The following is a 9,303-nucleotide window of genomic DNA, read 5'->3' on the forward strand; positions in this document are numbered from 1 at the left end:
TTTTTTGTTTGTTGAACAGCTTTATTTTTCACTGCATTTCTGGCCTGACGGGCTCTACCCGAACTAACAAAATGGTGGGTGTGACAAAAGTAACTTGATCACATGTCTACCAGGAGTCATCATTGGAGCTCACGTGACTTTTGGCAGAGACCTGAGTAGAAAGTCGGTCGCTGAGTGTCTTGTAAAGAAACTGGCGCCCAGAAGGTCGAGATGTTGTGGACAGGCCCTGGAGTCCAGGGTCAATGGGCGAAGTTCCTCTAACTGCCACCTGATGACAAGACACACAGTGCATGACGTCTGATGTCACGTGGGCTCCTTACATCAGGCTTTTGATGGACGGATAAAGAAATTAAGAGGAGACGAAGAAGATACAGATAGGAGCCAGTAGCAAAGAACAGAAGGATGAGATAATGGAGAGGAAAGATGAGGAGTGAGAGGGGCAGAGAGAGAGAGAAAAAGAGAGACACTCTGGCACTAAATCAGATGAAGAACACACCAAGGAAGCAAGATGTACACAAAAACAAAATAAATTCAGCAAAAAGTGTCAGCAGGCATTCTTTCTCAGACTAAAGAGTACACGTTCCTTAAACATCAGTCGTAAGAATATTTCATAAAGCAGCAGCACCCACCTCAGCATGACTCGATGGTCACCCAGTTGGAAGGAACATAAGCAATGTCACCATCGCCGAGACGGATCCTCCTCCAATAGTAATCTCCAGCTTCAATGGTCACACCCAGGTACTGAAGGCACCACCCAGGGTACATGACGTGGACTTGATCGTTCCAGACTCCAGGAGCGTCGCGCACTATTACCGCATCAGTTGCACATGCGCACGTGGCTGCGTCAGCATAGTGATGGAGAATGATGACGAGAAGACTCAGAAGAACTTGCACCTGTTCATCAAATGACCAACAGTTGACATACACACCTTGAACGTGAACATGACGTGATCAGCACGTGACGTACACAGCTTGCACCTGAACATGGCATGACTAGTATACTACACACACACACTTCTGTAATGTCTCTACCTTTCTTACTGTCACCTGTCTGATGAGTTTGATACTTTGGAATTACTACGCCAAGCTATCATGCAGCCTCCGTAGAGCTGTTGCAGTGATGGCGGGCAGCAAGGACAAGGTGAGTCTGGGACTCAGGGCTGGTGTTTATGGAATGGAATCACCAGAACCATGAGCAAAGTCAGGATGAAGCAAACAGCGTGAGCAAAGTCGAGAACTTCATCAACAGAAAATAACACCAACATGTGAACACCTTCAAACACCTGGCGGTCAACAATTTCCTCTTGGACTGAGCTCAGGTGCAGTGAGAGACTAATCATGTTGGCTAATTATTATTAGGTCAACCCAGGCGTGAGGCGGTTGGTGGTGTTGATGGAGCCTGAAACATCCGGAAGGTTCCCTTGACACGTGAGCACACAAAGGCTTTTGATACTTTGAACTCATTAGACCCTTGTACTTGCTATGATTCCAACTGTAGGTAATTAAGGTACAAAGGGAAACATTAAATACAGAAACGATTAAAGCAGTGAAAGACATGGTGATTCATGCTCACCTTCCTCATGTTGAAGATAATTAGGCAGCGATCAGAACCTGAAACAAGTCACGTGATTGCATGTGTTAATGATGAAAACACGCCGTGTATTACACCCTGGTACAGGTGTACAACAGTCCTAACAACATCTGTAATGACAGCGGTCTTGTCACTGCGCCTGTAGTTTCATCATCTAAGAAAATAACATCTTTAGCATCTGTTCATGCAAGAGATGAGTAGAGCGATGAGTAGAGCGTTGAGTAGAGCGATGAGGAAAGTGATGAGTAGAGCGATGAGAAGAGCGATGAGGAGAGCAATGAGTAGAGCGATGAGTAGAGCAATGAGTAGAGCGATGAGTAGAGCGATGAGGAAAGTGATGAGTAGAGCGATGAGTAGAGCGATGTCTCTCTCTGTACCTATACCCTGCCTGTCTGCTGCTTTCACCACTTGTGAAATTATCTCCCTTCCCAGCAACCACCAGCGCCACAGCCTGTTGTCACCGTTTTAACGACTTGTTAGTTTACACTTTGCAAATGTTATTTGTGATGCTGTTTCATTAGTTTACGATCTTTGACAAATCAAGATAAATTTCAAAAATGTGTTATACATCACTAGACACATTGTCAGTGCACCTGTAGTTTCTTTCTTCTTTCTTTTTTCTATCATTATTTCTTATTGTTTGCTTTTTCCTTTTTCTCTTTACTTACAGGGTTCCCTTGAATATTTCTTTTATAAAATAATCTTGCAAAGTTACCAGAAATTTTTTAATAGGATTTTAAAAGCCTTGAGAATATGGAAACAGAGTAGTTTTTGAATATTTCATTTGTAATAGTTTCTTACTGTCATAAATTTCAGATTGCATTAGTAAAATTTTCTATAAACTGGATGTCAATTTTATCTATTTATCCACACGTATAATCGTTATATGTAAATGTGGAAACACCCTGCATGTTTCATGATAAATTTCACAAGATATTTAAAAACAGAAGAGTTTATTGCTTTTGTCACCAAGGCACTAAGAATGCCATCAGAGTTTATTGGCCACACAATGTATGTGTGACTAGAGAGAGACATCTGACTAGTTGCTGGTGTCTCTGTCTCACTAAATAAGTTAAGGATTTCATCACCAAAGAGTCCAGGCCTGAAAATTAAAGCCACAGAATAGTTCTAACAGAACTCGCATAGGTTGGCTTCTTAAAGTATTTTTAAAAGTTTAAAAAATAAAATTGAAGTGGCCACATGGGGCTTGTAAGAACAGAAGAATTAAAAGGGTCATTTATTTCCCAGCTTTGCCGCCCATTAAAACTACACACTTGTTTTACCTAACGGATACTCTCATTAATCTATCATCCTACCCTTCTCTCTCTCTCGTTGCTTAGCCCCTCACACGCAAACACAAGGACAGAACTGATGAGAGCCTTGCTTTACCCAGACATTGGGAGTGACATTTTATTAATTATTATTTATACTAGAGTAACTAGACCTTTACAAGTGGATTATTTTAAAATAAATTTTACATTAGCGGCTACAGATGGCTATTGGAATCTCTGTCTTTATATTTCTATTTGATTTATACGCAATGCATCATTTCTGTTATACCAGTTTGTCGCCACCTACCTTAGTTTCCTAAGCAACTGTGTGGTCTTGCAAACCCTGTCAATGTCCAGACTCCGGCAGCTTTGCTTTTATTGAGTTTGATCCGTGACTGGCGTGTCCAGGATGTGGTTGCTTTTTTTCTTACTAAACATTTTTGTTTGTCCTCGTGTGAAAAACTGGGACTTCACGATATTGGAGATAATATGAAACTATACGCCCCCTCTTTTTTTTTAATTTCTAACTTTCTTCGTTTGTTTTTATTAATTTCATCATTTCGTACCAGACAGAATTAAATTTCAAAATTTAATAATTTAATATCCATCATAAATATTGTAACAGTGTGCTTGGTTCATTGTGTCTTCCTGTTGAAGGTCTGCCTTCACGAGAAACACATTGATACAAACTGTTAAACAACAGTAATTAAACACATAATTACAGATATAAGTACAACCTAATTTTTATCCTAATTTGCTTGTGGATTGTAACAATGCGCCACAGTGAAAACAAGTTTTATTTAGTTGACTTTCGTTGGCCTTTATAATCCAATCTTAGAAACGAAGAATATTTTGAATCACACCATGTAGGTAGTAATTTTTGTTATCTAAAATAATAAGTTAAAATGGGTTTAGTTCGTTGTCAGACAATTTAAAATTCTTGTTGCAGGTAACTAGTCATTACAAAAAATAGTTTAAAATTTGTAAGGAGAATAACATTTAAGTTTAAAAGTCAGGCGAAAAAAATCTTTTAGAACTCGCGGTCAGCTTTGACTGAATGTATGTGTGTGTACGTGTGTACGTGTGTACGTGTGTGTGTGTGTGTGTGTGTGTGTGTGTGTGTGTGTGTGTGTGTGTGTGTGTGTACGTGTGTGTGTGTGTGTGTGTGTGTGTGTGTGTGTACGTGTGTACGTGTGTACGTGTGTGTGTGTGTGTGTGTGTGTGTGTGTGTGTGTACGTGTGTGTGTGTGTGTGTGTGTGTGTGTGTGTGTGTGTGTGTGTGTGTGTGTGTGTACGTGTGTACGTGTGTACGCGTGTGTGTGTGTGTGTGTGTGTGTGTGTGTGTGTGTGTGTGTGTGTGTGTGTGTGTGTGTGTGTACGTGTGTGTGTGTCATTTTCTGGGATTTACCACCGCCCCCACCAGAAGATTGTATATCTCGATGTCCTTCACCAACATTACGACAGAGTAACGGATATATATATATATAAATTATCAATATGTACAAGGTTATGATAAGGAAAACTGTATTAAAAAGATACATAACAGGAAGAAGTTAAAAGTTCTGGAATAATGACTAACATTTATTGAACGGAAATTAATAAAGAAAACACAACATTTGTGTAGCAGCATCGTTTTTATTCTGACAGAACTGTGACATCAGCTCCACTCTAGTCTGTTTGTCTGTCTGTTGATTACTGTCAACATGAACACACGTCATGTACATCAAGACAAACTGCTCGGTGCCGACAACAGGACTGAGACAATAGAAACATAGACATAGAGCACATTGACTAGCAGCTGTATCACTAGCATCTGTGGCCAACTCTGAGGCTTTGTCCACATTCTAATCACAAGTGGACAGTAATGGATGCTCGGGACACCTGGCAGAACTCGAAACTTTAAAACATCCAATATTATCACATAATGCTGAAGCTTTAATGAATATGTGCTTTACTCTGGCTGCACTCTCTGTGATTGAATTCGTGGGTGCACCAAAAAACTATCTAAACTACAGTAAGAAAGTGCGACATCTACTGAAAATATCTGCTTGAGGACCATTTACAACATAAACCATCTTGCTTAAATATAAAATGTTATCACTAAGATACCTTCGAAGAAACAAAACATAATTCAAGGGTTGTACGAAGACTCGTCCTGCAGAGTTAATCACAATGTCAAACTAACTAAACCTTTTGTAGTGAATACCGGCGTAAGACAGGGCTGCACATTATCGCTAACAATCTTACAACCCAAGACAACAACACCGGTATCCAGTGGACCTTCACCAAACAGCTAGAGGACCTGGACTTTGCAGATGATATTTGTTTCCTATCTCATCGGCAACAACACGCACAAAGCAAACTGAGTAAGCTAGCAGAGGAAGCAGAGATGACTAGTCTAAAGGTCAACAGAAAGAAGTGATAACAATTAACAACAAGCAGGAACTCACAATCCAAAATTCAAGGAGAGAACATCCTGGAAACAGCTTCACGTATCTGTGGAGCCTTGTCTACAAGGATGATGAGCGGACGATGACATCAACAAGGCCAGGCATGCTTTCAACAGCCTACGTCACATCTGGAACTCCCGAGCATTGTCGTTCCGCAGTAAGACCCACATCTTCGACACCAATGTGAAGACTGTTCTACTGTGTGGTTCTGACACCTGGGGAGTGACAAACACCACCAACTACAAGCTCCAGACCTTTACCAACCGATGTCTACGCCATTTTCTGGGAATAAGATGGCCTGAAAATATTTCCAACAGCAGCCTGGCGAAAAGAACCAACCAGAATGCCACTAGCCAAGACATTAAAAAGCGCAAATGGGGTAGATAGGACACACCCTGTACTAACCAGCTGACACCATGGCCAGGCAGGCACTTGACTAGAACTCTCAGGGTAGAGGAGAGCTGGGAGACCTAAGCAGAATTGGAAAAGTAGAGAGCGAGGCAAAGGACGTGGGGACCACGTGGGCCCAACTGAGGTGTGTCTGTGTGTGAGAGTGTGTCTCTGTGTGTGCGTGAGCGGTAGGGTGGGAGTGCTGCCCTATACCCGGTCCTCTGGCGATGTGTTGTTGCGGCCCTATGCACCAGGAGGAGTAGCAAGGAATAAACTAAACTAAGTAAACTTCATTGGATTTCATTGCATCTGTCTAAATCCAGGTTTCCTTGGTTGTGTTCGTACCTTTCCCTTTCGCGGTTAACCTTCCTGTAAGCAAGGCTGCCTCAAGGTTTTTCAGTTTCTCAATCTTCAGGGAAGTCCAGTGGCAAAAGTCGAGAACTTCCTTTGTGATCCATGGCTGCTTCGTTGTCTCAGAATGCCTGAGAACATTTTCGGCCGAGTTCAAGAGCACCTACTTGAGGGTCACATCATAGTCGACCAAGGTAGGACATTTTTCTCCGAACACCAACACGGAATAATTATCTACATGTTAATACAAGAAACACAAACAGAGACCAGCATTTTTTCATTTCAGTTTTGATTTTTTAATCAAGCAGAAACTCATATAGATGTAAGTGTGTCATTGTTTAACAATTATCAGATAAATACTTATGGACTTGCTGAAGGTGGTTCTTACAACTCGAGCAGAAGACAGTAAACACATTAGCTTCAGGAATCATGACGGATCGGTACAACAGTTAAGAAGGAACAGACTTCAGACAGTTACACACCAATATCTAGATACCATTCAATGGTCCTGATCACATATAACCTATTGAAATACTTTTTACCATACTCAGCCTCTCATCAAAGTTTGTGAACACGAGATCAACGTTTTGTCTTTGTTGAAGACACGTCACCACAAAAAGTAGAAAACATGGAGGTCAAGGTAGCTGTCTACAGTTGAAAGATAATAGAAACAACACATAGGTAAGAAAATAGCTTTCTCCTCGGTCTCAACGCATTTTATTTAATTGCCACTTGGGTAGATGTAAGGAAGCAGCGAGACAGCAAGGAGTTCAACGAGAAGGGAGCTAACCCTCTTCTTCACAACTGTCTAGGGGACACCACTGAGAATTCAAAACTGTTATCCATTGGTCATTAGTAGCTAATGAAGTGTGTTGGTTATCAGACCATCAAGGCTGGCCATGAGGGTTTTATTGACATGACACCGACACATCACTGACTGTGGGATTTGTTCCTCTAATTCATCTTTTGTGACGTGTGGCGCGTGAGGACGAGTGTCACTGTCGTTCTCTGAACTAAACTCGCTTTCCGTCAATCACATCAGTAATAATTAATAAATCAGACAATCACACTTCTTCTTGATGAGCAATACATGTGTCAATCTCATCAAGCTGCTCTGTAAACTGAAAAAATATTCGAGTGTACAGAAATCAAAGCTCAGACCAGTGTTTGTACTCGTCCCTGTGAGTAAGCTGAGGGTTTAGTAATTTAGTAATTATGATGAGCATTTACAATCTAATGAGAAAGTTAACAGCGAATTCACAAGCAGACGTGTCTCATTGTGTTTATTTTTATGCATTAATCCTTGACACCTGCTCGAGTCCTGAGAGGCTCTGTACGGACAAACAAAGTGTGACTGAGGTGAGGACAACTGCTAAGTCGGTTTTATCTGCAGGTCACATAGTGCATGTACACGACGTGCATGAAAACAAGCGACCAGACTATAGGAAGATCCTCCGTGCACTGGTGCACAAAAAAATGCATAAATCATGGCAAAAATAATGTCGGGGGGTGGGGGTGTTTTACGCCGTGCCAGCAACTAAGCCTATATCACGGCAAATAATGTCAGAGAGAGAGAGAAGAAAATAAAGGAGCGGATTTGCTGGGGATAAACCTCCACGAGTCGCACGATTATCCACACTGTACATGTTTCATCTCACTGTCACGTGCACAAACAAGAAACTGGAGTGAGATGAAAACATAGGATGGCAGGACTGTCCTCTGAAGCCGGGTACATGTCGCTTTCAGTCTCAAGAAAAAGTTCTCCGTGATTGTCAGTGTTGTTAGGAGGAGCCTGGTGGCTTATTCTTTATTTGTTGGAGAAATGTAATCTGTTCGTTTATTCCATGTTATGTTCCATGCATTGTTAGATGAGTTATTACACGCGGTTACTTGCGTTGTTGCACATGTTGCAGTATTGCAGATATTATTTTCAGTGTCGCACAATAAAAACGACTGCAGGTCATGAGGTTAGAGTGCTCACGTGACTTTATTCACATAATAGTGGGGAATGTTCAACACATTTAAAATTAATAGTGCTCAATAACAGCCTAATTAATAGTATCCAACAACAACCTAATTACAAACAGGCTGAGTGGGCGGGATGCCGAGTTCAGAAATTGAACTGGGTTATCTTCTTATATTTTTAGGTGCTTCCTGTGTTTCTTGTGTCTGTCTAATCAAGTCGCTGCTCCTGCTGACAGAACCAAACATCTGGTTTAACAACTGTCCTCTAGATAACCTCTGTTTTTTACGAAGAATGAAGAGGACAAAATGGCTACAAATGCATACATGCTGACGGAGAATGTTTGAAAATAATTGTTTAGTGGAGAGCAGCAACTTGTTTGATGTGGTCATGTGACCTGAGGGGCAAACGGAAGGTTAGGAGCTCGTGTGTAGTGGTTTGACAGGAGTGAGTTGAGCTCACGGTTACTGGACATGTTTGTGGCTGACAGGATTTGCTGCAGGGTTTGATGAGTGCTTTTGTTGCATCAATGAGAGGTTGACCGGGAAAAGTGTGCTTAATGAATAATTAATATGTGTAATTCTGTGATAAATATTATTAACACACATAGTAATACAATGCTGTTATAAATATTTTGATTAATACATCTAACACACTAACAGACGGCGGGCCTGGATGTTGTTTGTCGAAACAGTTTACCTTGATGTCTGTAATACAGTCAGTGTCTCTTGGAACTCAAGGTAGTGTCCCATGAACTTGACAATCATGATTACGACCTGCACTCTGCAATCATAGTGTTTTCATTAAGAGGTCATGGAATGTGACCCTAAGTCTAAAGGTTACAAAGACTTCGCTGACTTCATACTGTAGAGTAAATGTGTCAGATGATGGTTTCTATAACAGTCGTATTCACCTCATGTCCAGTCAGGCTTGTAGTCACTCAACACCAGTCACGTGGCTTCCGTTTGCTGAAGAAAGCGCAAGGATACATCTGTGAGAACTACTTGTTTCTTCAGTGTCAAGGCTTAGTTTACCTTCTACTGTGTCTCAACCAATGTAGGTGGTTAATGAATATAGGTCTATTGTCAAAACACATTCCTTTTAGTTCTAGTTGAAGCTTGAATGCTTTCTGTCATTTTGATGGCCTCTGTTCCAGCAAACAGTGAGGCTTAGGACAACAGCGTCTACTACTACATCAACCATCGCCATGTTGTCCTTCGTTAGTCGTTATGTCACTCGTGTCGGTCTAGAACACGATAAACCTCAGATAAACACGAACACACGTGA

The 9,303-nt window shown here is 41.3% G+C and overlaps 1 long non-coding RNA gene across 1 annotated transcript; it reads right to left on the reverse strand.

Annotated features, from left to right (window-relative positions):
- On the reverse strand, nucleotides 1–3,274 carry LOC112565170. Its single transcript, XR_003099357.1, has 4 exons — nucleotides 3,170–3,274; nucleotides 1,574–1,611; nucleotides 630–894; nucleotides 1–268 (listed from the first exon to the last, which is right to left on the reverse strand). It is a non-coding gene; the product is annotated as an uncharacterized LOC112565170 (long non-coding RNA).
- Nucleotides 3,275–9,303: the final 6,029 nt, after the last annotated feature.

Source organism: Pomacea canaliculata, linkage group LG5 (genome assembly GCF_003073045.1).
Source record: "Pomacea canaliculata isolate SZHN2017 linkage group LG5, ASM307304v1, whole genome shotgun sequence".
NCBI lineage: Eukaryota > Metazoa > Mollusca > Gastropoda > Architaenioglossa > Ampullariidae > Pomacea > Pomacea canaliculata.